The sequence below is a fragment of the Stegodyphus dumicola genome, chromosome 6 (assembly GCF_044657685.1).
Source record: "Stegodyphus dumicola isolate Sdum_Otavi_A_Nest chromosome 6, ASM4465768v1".
In the NCBI taxonomy this organism is placed as follows: domain Eukaryota; kingdom Metazoa; phylum Arthropoda; class Arachnida; order Araneae; family Eresidae; genus Stegodyphus; species Stegodyphus dumicola.
In genome coordinates, this window is record NC_140773.1 from 89,790,135 (window position 1) to 89,805,336 (window position 15,202).

Sequence of the window (15,202 nt, forward strand, 5' to 3'; positions counted from 1 at the left end):
ATATTATTTAAGAATGAGAAAAGGATTCTAGATAATTCGATTAATAGCGTGGAATTTGTAATCGAAGCACCATCATATTAAGATTAAAATAGCCAAAGTTACTTTTAGAGAATGCTAAGTGTAATTTTGACAATTTATATATCACTAAGTATGTCAGTTTATATCAATAAGTAAAATTTAATCTAAAAACAGTTAATGGTGATAAATATGTTACTAAATGCTGATAAAGATAAATTCTCCAACTAAAATTTAATCAAAAAATCCAGCCACTCATCCTAACTTGCTTTATGAGGATTTCGAATGGAACTCTCATCGGGATTCGATTCCAGACGGAACGAGCTAGTTGCATGGTTGGTTTTCATGGTTTTCCCCATGTGTAACTTGAATACGGGTCAGTTGTTTTTAGAAAGTCTTTCACGAAGACATCTCTTTCCTTAGGTAGATACCTCTAGAATGCTATGACATGCATAAATACCCTAACTAATGAATAAAATTTATACTGCTGCGTACGTTCGGGTACGTAATGGATTGAATGGTGCGTGAGTTTGGGTACGTAATGGATTGAACGGTGCGTGCGTTCGGGTACGTAATGGATTGAATGTACACAGCGTTGATAATAGCTTGACTTCACTATTCTGGTACTTTCCACAAAAGTAATCGTGCAACCCTTCACAGTATCACAGAGTACAATCAGTAATTACACTTCAAACTAATGAGAATGGTTAAATATAACGTAGTTCAAAGCGCATCTAAAAGGCGGAGCTCTCAAGGATATCTCAATACAGCTATCATTCAGCTCTGGACTAGGAACTACTACTCAGAAACCGATGCTGTCTATAGTCTTATATACTTTTCTCCCAGCCGCCGAGAAATTTCTAATACCTTTCACTTCTCGGTGTGGATCGCACAGCCGTCCAGACGGTATAGCAGTTAGATGAGCCTACTGCTGTACCGAAAGGTCTGCGTTCGATTTTCAGAGAAGGCATGGATGTTTGTAAATGTATAGTGCCTTTGCTGCATAGGGGCACTCTAAATATATGGCGAGGCGAAAGTGCTCTCGTGTGGTTTGATCATGGAGGCAAGTATAAAAGGAGTGGCCAACCCCACACTACGAGGGAAGCATTGCTCCCAGGCTTTGATCTCCAAATTGGTGTGTTTTTTGTTTACATCCAGAGCTTCCTTGAAAGCTCTTTGATAGTATTTCCACTCACGACAGCACGAAAAATCGAAAAGCGGGACACTTCCGAATAAAAGAAACATACATGGTTAGATAGATAATATAAATTTGTATAGTGACATTTACGCAAAAATCACATCTTGGTTATCTTTCGATAACTTGCAACAGCGATTTTGCGATACCTTTAAAATTGTATACATCTTGCACTACCCTTGATAGAGTATTCGCTACTTTTATTTTATGTTCCTAACTCAAAATGTTTTAAATAAAATACGTGTTTTGTCGTCTATATATTATCATTTTAATTTTATACACCTGAAAAGTAATCACTTTGGGTTTACACTTTAAGCTAACTAAAAAATGGAAAAAATAAAGTTCCGTTACTACTTTTTTTAATTTTATTTAGCAACATGTTTAATTGAAGACTAAATTATGAATGACAGTATTTGAGTAGTGGTCTGCTATTTTTGAAAGAGTTTCAAGACATAAAAAAATGCGTCATTAATGTTATTGATCGGTATATCAATATACTTTGCATATTGTTACTTCTGAATTTTCAGGTATTTGTGAATTTAAATAAATTAGTAGTTTTAACGGTATTAAAAAATGAAGCAATATTATGCAGAGTAAGGCAATCAAGATTGCGATCTGATGACAGTGAGGTTAATGTTTAAATGTGAAATGGATAATCATTATTATCAAAGAACTATTAAATTGGGAAAATCGCTAAAAGTGGCAGAGCCCTCTCTGCCAATTACTAGAAAATTTGAATTTGATAGTGAATGCATCCTAAAACATGTTTTAAGTCAAAGTTTGAAACTTGATGGATAGATGTAAATATAAAGTTATGCATGTTAAAATATTTGTAATTAGGCATATACGTCAGGTTAAGTTTTTATTAAATAGGGTACGGCATGCAAGGGCTGTCTACCTAAAGTGAGAGATGCCACCGCGGAGGAATTTCGAAGGAAAACTGACTTTGAGTGAGTATTAAAAATAATGCATGTAATTTTCATTCACATCATATTTATACATATTTCTTATGTAAAAATTTCTGATATATGCTAAATTATTGTTAATTACTTTAATCGAAGAAGACAGTGAATGAGCAGAAATTAAAGATTTGCACACGCCGAAATTGAATAATGTCGATATTTAAATATATATTTAAATTTGTTAAATATATATAGGTATTTATACATATGCTTGCAAAAAGCATGTATCTGTTTTTAACAAAATAAGTAAATATTTATTAAATTATTTATAAATGTATTTGGAAATTTATTCATTCATAAACTCCTGTGAAAATTGCTGTGAAGAAATCTAGTTACTAAATGTGTTTAAATTTATAATGATTATAAATATTATCTACATATATAATAAACTTAACATTTAATTTTAAACATAAATTGAAATTCTGTTGACAAATACGTTTATAAAACTATTTAAGTAAGAATTTTTCGTACTGGAAAGCAATCTGTTAAAAGGTATTGTACAGCAAATTCTCTGAGATGCGCACTTTGTACTGAAAGTAGTAAAGAAGAGTGTTTTTAGAATATGTATTGCTGAAATTAAGGATAAAAAATATATGATAAGTATTGAAAGAATTATTTCTTTACATTTTATAATATCTCAATTACAAGTTTTAAATAATATTAAAATAAAAGAAACCTTTGTTTATTCGCTTTCAGAAATATTCATAGAAAGTTACAAGCATCAATATTTAACATATTTCACTATTAAAATAAAAAGTACCCTAATTTGAAATAAAACGAACATAGCATTAATTATAAATTGACTCAGATTTTCGATTTAAAAGATGCCTCAGGAGTTAAAAAAATCATCTTATATTTGAGGAAGTACTTTAGGAAGAAGCTCTGTAAATAGAAAAGAAATAATGCGTAATTTTAATCTTAATAATACAATAAACGTTGATCTTAATTTTTGTAATCCTTAACCATATAAAACCGAATTAGCTTGAAATTGTTTTCTAATATAATTAACGAAAACTTTTGAAAATGTTTCATTCAAATTAAACTGTTCTGAAAAAAATATAGCATTTAGTTCGGTTCAGAATGAAATGTTGTTTATAAGTGCATTCTTTTCACATACCTAGGACTCTAAAATATTGCAGAAAAAGAACATATATACATACGACGTTATTACAAAATGTTACATCTGATCATGTCAAAACTCACTGATCTTTTTTTTTTTTTTAAATGGTAAGTCACTGAATGTTTTGGTATCCACGAAGGAATCGCCACTGTTTCAAAGCAATGAATGGGGAAAACGAGTTAGAGTCTCTCCTCTTAGTTCCTACCTCCATGGGTTTGATACATGGAGGTAAGAAAGGAAGGAGTGGCCAACCGGAACTAGAAGTGAAGCACTGCTTCGAAACTTCGGTCACCAGATGGGGCGTTCTTTGCTTACATTCAGAAGCTCACTTGACAGTGTTCTGATAGTATTTCGATACACGACAGTTCCATACAAATCGAAAAAGGGACACTTTCGCATGAAAGAAACATTCATAGTGTGATGAATAATAGAAATGTGTATAGTTTAGTGACATTTACGCAAAAATCACATCTTGGTTATATTTCGATAACTAACAACAGCGATTTTGATTATGAATTTCTTTTATAAAATTCTAAGCTGTTGGACTACAAAAATATAAATTTTAACAAAAATGTTATGCTTAAAGAATGAAAAATACCTTACGGTACCTTTAAAATTGTATACGTCTTTCGATACCCTTAATAGACTATTCGCTACTTTTACTTTATGTTCCAAAGGCCAAAATGTTTTAAATAAAATAAATTTTTTTCACATCCATATATTATTGTAACATGTACCTTTTAAAATTTTTTAGAGGAGAGGCTTTACTGCTGCTCATTTTAAACTCATCATTTTAATTTTATATATCTGAAAAATAATCCCTTTGGGCTTACACCTTTTACTTATTTGGGTTAATTAAAAATAAAATATAGTGAATGCACAGAAATTAAAGATTTGCACATGCCGGAAATGAAAAATATGAAATATGTATGGATATTTATGCATGTGCTTGCAAAAAGCATGCATGTGCCTTTAACAAAATACATAAATATTCATTAAATTATTTATAAATGTATTTGAAATGAAGAATCTATTCATTTATAAACAACTGTGAAGAAATCTAATTATTAAATTTATCTAATTTATAATGATTATAAATGTTATCTAAATATATAATAACCTTAATATTGAATTGTAAACATAAATTGAAATCCTGTTGACAAATACGATATAAAACTATTTAAGCAAGAATTTTTCGTACTGCAAAGCAATCTCTTAAAAGGCATTGTAAAGCAAATGCTATGAGATGCGCACCAAAGAAAGTAATAAAGAGTTTTAGAATATGTATTGTTGAAATGAATGGTAAAAAAAATCTGATAAGTATAACTAAAAGAATTATTCCCCTTACATTTTATAATAACTCAGTTACAAGTTTTAAATAATAATTAAAAAAAATCCTTATTTTATTCCCTTTCAGAAATGTTCAGAGAAAGTTTTTAAGTACTATTTAAAGTATTTCGCTAATTTCTAATAATTCCCTAATTTAAAATGAACCGAATAGAGCATTAAAAGATGCCTCAGGTGCCAAAAAATCATGTCATATTTAAGAAAGTATTTTAGGAAGAAGCTCTATAAATAGAAAAGAAATAATGCATAATTTTAATATTTATAATATAATAAACTTTGATCTTAATTTTTGTACCTTAACCAAATAAAATCGAATTACCTTAAATTTTTTTTCTAATGTAATAAACGAAAACTTGTGAAAATATTTCATTCAAATTAAACCATTCTGAGAAAACTGTTCTGCGAAAAGTGTAGCATTGAATTCCGTTCAGAATGAAATGTTGTTTAAAAATATGTTGCTTTCATATACTTAGGACTCTGAAGTGTTGTAGAAAAAGAAAATATATACATTTATATGTATATTTACGACGTAATTACAAAATATTTACATCCGATCGCGTCAAAACCTATTGAACTTAATGGTAAATGGCACAATGTTTTGGTCACCACGTAGGGATCGCCAGTGCTTCAGAGAAGGGTACGGGAGAAACCTGCTTAGGGCTACTCCATCTTACTTCCTACCTCCATGGTTTGATGGTAGAGGAGAGAAGTGGGAGACCCCTGGAACCCTGAGATTGCTGTCTTTCAAAACTGGGAGAGGAGTCCAGAAGCAGAAGTCCAACAACCTGGAGGCTCTGGCAACCAATCTTCCATGAAATATGGACTCGACAACAAGAACAACTGGAAAGCATCTGAGAACCAAATACGGTTGCAGTTACCTATAGGATCAATTTCAGTTATTCAATTACAAAACGCACTACTGTTATTTAGGGACTGGACCAAGTTGTCGCCATGTTTGACAACGTTTGGCGATTTCTTGTCAAATCTTTGGACAAAAACTAGTCGCCGAGACCTTCACACATAATTTCACTAAAATTATTTAAATATGTACAAAGTTCTTAACAGTATGTTAAAATTCTCTTTTATATCTCTAACAATGGAAGTTGCTTTATCGCATGAAAAATATTGTAAGTGGTACAATTTTCAGAATTTTTTAGAGTGATTTAACGTTTTACTGGCTCTGAAAGATCAAAATCTTTAACAGAAAAAAGAATTAATCACTTATAGTAATTTTCTTTATCTACAAAGCCGTATAATTACTTAAATTTTTCACTTTCATTAAAATATATTACATTAACGGAAGTAACTTTAGCTAAAAATCTTAAAATTTTTAAATCCATTGGAGTTGGAATCATGGATTTATAGGTAGTCATTTAAGATATAATTATTTACTTGCGTTGCAATCTTGAAATATTTCGGATCGGGTGTTTTCCAATAAAAGTATACGCAGATCGAATTTCAATATAAATCTGCTTTTATTAGACGCAGCAAGGTTGTATGTGTAACGTACTGCATTCGATATCTGTAAGTGCAGTCTCACTGCAGGATGTATTCAACTTATTCTTCTGCCGGCTACAGACACATGGGAGTTCCTTTTAGCACAGTCTGACGCCGCTTTTTAATATGTTTGTGGGTAACCAAAGGAGGCTTTAGTATAACGGTCTTGGTTGGTGGTGTAACGCGAAATTTAACCTGTGTTCTCTCTCCTCACTGATCTGTGTCAAGTAACCTTTCGTTAGAATAGGCACAGACATTAATAATATTCCCTACAGAGTTGGTCTCTTAGAATTAACTAAGCGCAATTAGAAAAATGTGGGTCTTCCTAGTAAATGAACATAAATTATCATGCTTTTCAGTTCAGTTTGGGTATAATGTTATTTTTCGACATCCTCTATTATATTTACCTAATGTTTGGTTTCTGATCAAAATGTATGATAATGGTTAAATATTTCCATGTACTATTTCTAGACTTATTCTTTTCTTAAAACATTGAGTATTAGTTAAATCAATGTAACTGTTATATAAACATATTTCCACCCCGCCCAAGCGTATATGTTAAAATATATTACATATTAAAATCATTCAAATGGTTAAAAATATTGAGAATGTTTGAAACATTTTTTATAACGAAAAGAATTTCACATAGCATACTTTGGAACTGTAATAGATCTCTTGCTGCACCCATTGAATATTTTTTTTCTGAAATTAACTATGCGATGGCTAGATCAAGAAAGTAAGCTAATTTCTTGCCCTTCAGAAGCTGTGATTTTTCCTCGACGAATTAATTTTTGTTAAGGGTGCTAATAATATTGAGAATGTGGAAAACTTATAATCCTATGGTTTATTTTAAATACCGAGATCGAAATTTACGGGGGCGCGTTATAAGCCGAGTATAAAAATGATAGATTGGAAAATAAGAAATGAGGATAAAAAATTAGATTTCTATATGTACCTAAATGCTGTTTATTGAAAAGAAATGACATACCTCATGAACATAAAAATTTTTATTATAGGATAACATGAAAGGTTCGTCATCTTCGTTCTTTCAAGCACCTCATCGAATTCTGTTTCGTCTTTACCATCATTGTTACTTCCCCATCACATCATTGTTATAAATAAATAATTACCATCATCCGTCCCATCTTTCACCAACACCAAACACCCTTGTTGCAGCACGATTTCCATTTTCTTTCGCAAATGGCTCTGCATTTGAAACCAGCAATGTATTTGTTTCTTTTCGCAGAAGCCATATTTACTACTAAAGGGAACACTGGATCAACTGTATTTCAGCTAAAGTTAATGCAATTTATTACTATTTTTACCTTCGATTTTCACTTCCAAATCACGGCTTCAAGTGACTACAAAAAGAGAAAACATCTAACCCCTCATTCCACACACACTCTTCAGGCTGGAATCGCTTGTCAATTCGGTATACCATTATTCGAAAGGCTAGAACAAATCTTCGAATATGTGACCTCAAAAGATAAAAACATCGCACATGTATCTTTTAGGTTTCTTGGTGAAGAACTGTGTGCGCGTTATACTGCAAATTTACCTAAAAATTTAAAAAATGTAGTATGAAATCATGGATGCGCGTTATACGCCTTAAAATATGGTATAAAATGAGAGTCCGCTTGATGCGCTTATTTATTTTTATGCAGACATTTAATTGGACAAGAATAAATAATTGAGGGTAAGTGTCGATATTAAATAACTGAGTGTTATTTCGAGATCTATCGTATGACAAATAGAGAACATATCGCAATTTACTAAAGCCGAAAATAGACATTGTTTAGCATTTTACATTTAAATTATTTTGACACGTTCACAGCTTTGGGCTATGCGTGTAGGATTCATTTCTGTTATCGGGACAGGATAAAAAATGTATGAATGTATGCTCGTGTGTATGTATGTGCATATATGTGTATATGTATGCACATACATTCGTGCTTACATATATACATGCATACAAGAACACGCACATCCATGCATACATTTCTGGATCTGGTCCTGATAACAGAACAGTACCCTTATATGTGCTTTTCATCTGCGGATATACGCAAAATGATGATAGGTCAAATGAAAATTGGCTAAGATAAATCAAACATGTATGGATATATAAATTTACAAACATAAATATTTAAATAAGTACTTACGTACTTAATGGCTATCTTCTGAGAAAAACTGCTCCATAAATTGATCTGACCCAAGAATTAAAAGATTAAAATGCTCCTGCTGTTCCATTTGAAGGTATTCTTTGGTAAAAGAATTCATACAGTTAATCACAGTCAGTTGTTTCCTGAAACGAAATTGAAGTACTTCATAAAATGTATTTAGAATTTTTTACCAGTGTTGATTCTTATAATGCTGTAAATTAAAGCAGAGCTTCAATTGTGCCGGAGCCGGGTTTCGATACTTCTCACTTTCTCAGGTAAATCGCAATTCCAGCCGGAGCCCTAAATGAAAGGGCTCAAGCATTTCTTTTATGTAAATGAAACGCAGCTTCAGGGGATAAATTTTATTTTTTAAATAAATATGCATTAAGAATCTATAACTTTCGAATGCGTTTCAATTTTTTTTGTAGCACACTTTGACGGAGGGGAAACTTTCTGAGAACAAACACTTTGACGGAGTTTATGACCTTTTAAAGAGAGAAAAGTCTTTACACGCTCGCCAAAGATTAATTTCTCCTGGTAGTACAAGGCCTTTATGATAGCGAGAAAAGTGTTTTATTCCCTGAAGTGATTACCTTGGTAGTGCACGTCCAGAGCTAGTGTCTTCTCACTTCAGGAGCTCTTGCAGACTTGGAACTATGCAACCAAATATAGGGAATAAAAATTGTCATTTGTGCAGACCTTACGCTTGTTCTCACATTGTTTTTGGATCGGATTTGGGAAAAAAAATTAACCCAGTCGCATTCTGCTTAACAGCTGGAATTATATCGGTAGGGCTTTCGCTGTCAGAAAACGTTGCACTCTTCTTTCTTTTCGAAGCTACTTTTCTCCATTAAAATTTCTTTCCATACTCACATATTGTTTATAGCATGCTTTGTATTCTCATTGATGCTTTAATTGCTTTACTTTTTCCAATTAGGTGCTGTAAAAAGAATTGTTTTGTTTCTGGCATTACTTGAAATAATACGTTACACCATATATTCAGGGCTTAAATTACGCCAGAGGTCGGCTGAGCTATTCCTTAGTTTTTGAATGAAATTGTAATTTCAGCTGGAGCCCCTAATAAGACGATAACCGACATTTTATTTCTTTTATTCAACTATTTATAATGAATTTAATAATTTTAAATTTGTACTCATTACTTTGTATTTTATTCAATTTTAATTTTAATTGAATTGTTCAATCATTATTATCATTAGTTATTATTTTAACAGTTATTACTTCCTTGTACGAAGTAAAAAGGAAGTATTGTAATCGCGAAAAGTTTCAGACAGCATATTTCAACGAAAATATCCCTTTTGACCGCTATCGAATGCAATTTAACGATGTTTTTGCGTGACATCTGTACGCAAAGACAGAATAAAAGACTCGTTTTCTCCAAAAAATTATAAAACTGCTTAAAAATGAATTCTGAAGAGAATTTTTCGTGGCGTCTGTACGAACGTTTGTACGTACGTATCTCGCATAACTCAAAAACGAGTAGCCTCAGAACGTTGAAATTTAGTATATAGGACTACTATAAAACGTAGATGTGCACCTCGTATTTTGGTTGCAATCGGCCGCACCAAACGTATATAAATATATTTATATATATTATATCCTCTCTGTTACCCGGCTCAGTGATCTCAGTTTCTTTACTCTTATATGTTTGTAAATTGTGCATTTTTTGCTTTAAAACTGATTAACTTATGTTGTTCTTATCTTCCGGTTAAGGTTTTTATGCCTTTAGTAAATCTGCAAGAAATATTTGAACAATTATCAACAATTTAAAAGCTGTTTACGTTTGGTTAAGTTTTGGCGGACATATTTGTTTACATTTGAAACAGCAGAATAGTAGATTTGTTGCCAATATACAGAGACTAAGCTTCGCAACAACAAAGATAACGCCTTCATTTATTATTGCGAATTAAATCATGCTTAATCGTTTCTGGAATTTTTTCGAGGAAATAAGTGTTTAAGATTTACTTCCTAATTTTTAATACATATATTTTGACATTTTATGTATTTTTGTCTTGTTGCGAAGTGAGAACTGAATTAATTGAATGAGAAATACTCAATTGTCTGTGAAAAACTGTTTCTTTTCTTTTTTTTTTTTTTGCTTAATTTCTTTTATACATCGTTCTCGATATATTAGAGTATTTGAATAGAACATCATGTGGCAACGATTAGATAATTCTTCAAATGGTATAAATTTTGTGCATTCTCAGTTATAATTTGAATGAAATATAACGTTGTTAAGTGAACCTAGCGTCAGAGTATCGCTATGGTAAACAAATATAGTGAATTTTAAAGAGTGCATTTATTCTATTGTGGTTTATGTGCTATCGACAAAGTAGATTTAATTCAATCCAGTAAGTTTAAATGAAATGCAAGAAAAAATGCGTATAATTTAATATTCCGTACAAGGAAGTCATGTGGTGTACACATCAGATTTTTTTATTTATTTTTTTTTTCCTTTGTTCCTGATGGCCTTCCATATGGCTCTAGCATTTCTGATTTTAGAAATTAAGCTCTGAATTAAAGGCTACAATACAATGATTAAAATTTCTTTGTTAGGCGTAAGATAGACAAATTTCATTAAAAAGTATGAAAAGTCATTAAGTCATTCAGCTCATTAAGTGGCTTGCCATTATCTAAATGTTAGAAATATTATTGATTTGAAGTCGTCGATGAAACTAAGTTAAGTAATACTTGGAATATTACTGCAAAGAAGTTTCAAATTTGTGGCATTTTATTAAATATCATAAATTGCCGAAATCAGAAAACATTTATTTAATTACTTATAAAACTGCGTGGATTATAAAAAGATTTCATTAAAAGTGTAAACAAAAGAATTACCTAAATTAAAAGAAGCCTGTAAAACTTAAATAAGATTTAATTTTTACAGGAAAATTTTAATTTTTACTGAAAAATTAAATAAGATTTTTCAATTACGTAACTTTCTACTTAAAAAATCACTTGTTACTAACCTTAATAGATAAACTTAATTTAGGATATTTGCAAAAGCTCATGAAATTTGTTATTCATTGATTTGATGTGAAGGACTTGGACTATATCGCAGTAGGAGGAAAATGGGAAAATTCCACTTGTTATTTTCCCCTCGCCGTTGATCTCAAACAATGAGAAAACTTTCAGTGCCTATTTTATTTATTACAGCTGGGTAAAAAGATGAATCATTATTGACTCTATTTTTAACGCTAACGCCATTTATTCAGCGTTTTTCAGTATTGCTTTTGACCTCAATACGTACATTCAAATACAGAAAAATGAAATTAGACCAAGTTTGTGGCGCCATCTATTGATATAAGTCAGGAGGTTTAAAACAGTGGTCGGCGCTCGAAGCAATGTTATGGAAGCTATCAATACATTTCAGTTATGTATTTGTTGCTAAGATTTCAAGATTTTAGTTATTTGCAGTGGCATAGCTAGGGCAGGGCCAAGGGGGACATCTGTCCCCGGGCGTAGCATCCAGGGGGCGCCAAACTGATGATACATATTTCAAAATGAAATGTTTTCCATTCTTGGAACACATAAAGGGGCGCAAAATCTTAGGTGTCTCCGGGCGCTGAAAACCTTAGCTACTCCTCTGGTTATTTGAAGCCAATATTTTTAGCCAGTATCAAAAACGAATGTGAATAATGCACCAGAAAATCCATAAATGGAGCTAATTAATTTGCAGTGTGATATAAATCTTACTCGAATATTTGAAAATACAGATTTGATTAACATTTATTCGTACTTGTCAAAAAATAAGTAAGCTTAGCTGCTATTTTTTGCACTAAAGACTAATCGCTTTAACCGGGAATACATTACATGTAAACGGCTTTTTTTATTAGTCCAAAGGGACAATTTGCCCAGAGGGGCTATTAATTTCGTTTTGGCATTTTGCGTCGTCTACTATAAAACGGCATTTCACCTTTCAAATTGTTGCCGCCAAATGTTAGAGCCCTGCGTTACATTTAAAGAAGTTAAATAATGAAGAAACTTGCACGGTGAAATGTATGTTTCTCGCACTGTGAAAAAACAACAGTGCCTAGAGACAACGTAGTCCTCCACTCGAATGTGGGCATCTGGAAGACCAAATTTATAAGTTGGAATTCATTTTATTATCTATTTCATGTTTTGTAAAACTTTAAACGAATTTTTTATTAAAAAACTCAACAATTTCAAAGGGAGCAATCCGTATGAAAAAAAAAAAAAAAAAAAAAAAAAAAAAACCTCTTATCTTCAACCCGTGAGACTGTGTATCGAAAATTCTAAAGATATGCTCTTTTAAAATGTTTTGTGATGCTGCTGTTGAACTGAATTTTATGGTTTAAGTGCGAAGATCATGATATTTAATAAATAAAGGTAAAACACAAAACATTAAAAAAAGTCCCTTATAATATAAAATCGTAATATAAAATCTGAATTTTTTTTTCCTCTTCTCTCACAGTTGAGAATTAATAAGAAAAGAACCCGACTGATCTGTGATGACGATGATGTCTAGTAATTTCTTTGCAAGGCTAACTGACTTTATCAGAATCAAAACGCGATCAAGTTTCAAGCTGCAGCTAAGGAATAAAGAAGTTTATAATTATTCACATACAACTATATGAATCGAAGAGAAAGTTAATAAAAAATGAGAAAAAGATTCATTAAATTACAGTTATTTATTCTCAAGCTTTGTCTCACTTCGAAAATGTTTTCTGAAAACATAGACAGTGATCTTAATAATTTGTATATCTTCAGTAAGTAAGCTACTTAATGATTAATTAAACATGTTAGAGTTATTTAAAATAAAAGCAGCCTGAAAATTAAATATTTAACTGTCCGTATATATAAATTAAAATGTGTAGCCTTGCAGGTATGAAGCTTTCATTTCAGATAGAAAATTTATATATACTTGAATTTTTTGTTTGCGATATTATTTTTATTCTTTATGTAAATTTTGACAAATAGTAAGCGAAATTTAAAATTATAATACACTCTTTTGTAAAAAAATCGAAGCACCATGAAGTAAGTGGTTGTTTTTGATGAAATTGAATATGTGTATAGCTTATACACAGATGATAAAATGATTAAAAAATCAAGGTCATAGTACCTGTTCACTGCTCACAATCACCCATTGAGTGTTCAAAATAGTAGTTGGTCGAACCGCCCCTGGTGGCAATGCATGCTTGAATTCGTCGAGGCAAGGAGTGGTAGAGGTTCTTAATGTCATCCTGCGACACATTCTGCCAGGCATTCATCAGTTGTCACTTCAGATCTGCGATATTTTGCGGTGCCCGAATCTGGCGGCCTGCCATGTCCCAGACATGCTCGATTGGTGAAAGGTCTGGTGACCTTGCTGGCCAAGGAAGAGTATCAACCGCACGGAGACAGTCCAGAGATATGCGAGCGGTATGTGGCCTGGCATTATCTTGTTGGAAAATGGCCCCAGGATGACGTGCCATGAAGGGTAATGCAATCGGCCGCAGGATGGTACCAACATATCGTTGAGCTGTTAAAGATGTACGGAAGATGATTGAGCTGATGTACGAAAGATGATTGGGTACTAAAGGCTGATTGGGACCGCTGGCCCCCTCCTCTCCAGACACGAAAATGGTGGTCATCTGCTTCAAGAGGGAAGCGGGATTCATCGCTGAACGCTATACGATGCCAGTCTGATGGCAGCCATGATTATCGGCTGCGACACCACTTCAGTCGACTCCGCCGATCAATCATCCTATCTTGCCTCGCATTTGTGCTCCTTTGCCTTCCAGAACCTTCATTCCGTCGGCAATTTCCTTATAGGAACCATTGCTGCCAACATCTTTGCACAGCAGTGTCTGTACGCTACAGGTAGCGGCTTATTGCTCGGTATGACCACCCAGCTTCACGCAACCGTACAATGCGAACCTACAATTTCAAAGTCGTTTAGTTGTCTGTAAGGTCTTAGATATCGTTGGAATGCCATCTTTAGTTGCTTGTTTACGGAGTTACAATGGCAGCAACAAAAAAAGATAAATTTTCCGCCTCTGTTACTGATTTTATACTTCGTGAATTGCGCACTAGAAATGCGCGCTATGATCGCAATTTCTGTTCATTTTCCTTGAAACTTTGATCATTTGCATGTTCGATCAAGATGTTTTTGCATACCAAATTGCGTCACGATGCTAAAGTCCTTCTTGGTGCTTCGATTTTTTTTTTTTCCAAAAAAGAGTAATTTATTTTGGTAATATTATTTTTTATTTTATTTAAAAAAAATTCTGGCCCCTCAGCTGTTTTTAGATCGCACATTTAGCCCGCATGCAATTTGAGTTTGAGACTACTAGCTTTCTAAATTTACACTCTTGAATCGGTCAGGAATTTGTATTTAAGGATTTACAGAATTTCGGCAGTTTCTGTTTTAGTAAATTCTTTGCAATCAACTTGAGACTACACCTTTTTTTAAAAGAGATTTCTATGCTATCGATATTTATCTAATTTGGTAAGCATTATCAACATATGAAAAGAAATATACTTCAGCAATTTAAATAAAAATTCGAATTACTAAATAAGGATTATGTGATAAATTAATAAAAAAACACCTATATTCTTCAAATCTTTCTCTATTATTTTTCTATTATTTTTGGTTTATTCTTCTCCGGAAGTACACAGCGATCTGTTTTCGCTTAAAAAGATCAGAAAAATACGGAGACTCTGCTTCGTGCAATTCTCGGCAACAGCGACCATCGAAGTTCATTTCCTCGTTGTTCCCTTTCGAAAAATATTCAGCAAAATTTTGTATTCCTCCAGAAACTTTACCGCATATCCTTCCATTGCTGGAAAATTCTACAAGCTCACATTTTAAAATTAAGTTTAGGACAAAAAATATCAGGATTTGTTTAAAAAACCGATTGAACCAGGCCTACAACAAAAAAGGACG

At 32.3% G+C, this 15,202-nt stretch overlaps 1 protein-coding gene and 1 long non-coding RNA gene across 2 annotated transcripts in view; one reads left to right on the forward strand and one right to left on the reverse strand.

The window, feature by feature from the left end:
• Positions 1–2,160, forward strand: part of LOC118186552 (uncharacterized) — a 30,646-nt gene extending 28,486 nt beyond the window's left edge. Inside the window, exon 3 of the long non-coding RNA XR_004757792.2 lies at positions 2,084–2,160. This is a non-coding gene — a long non-coding RNA (uncharacterized LOC118186552). The remainder of the gene's footprint in view (positions 1–2,083) is intronic.
• The window catches only part of LOC118186551 (uncharacterized), a 74,584-nt gene that overhangs the window by 40,058 nt on the left and 19,324 nt on the right, over positions 1–15,202 (reverse strand). Inside the window, exon 2 of the mRNA XM_085818663.1 lies at positions 8,296–8,438. The gene's annotated coding sequence lies outside the window, so the exon portion shown is untranslated. The remainder of the gene's footprint in view (positions 1–8,295; positions 8,439–15,202) is intronic.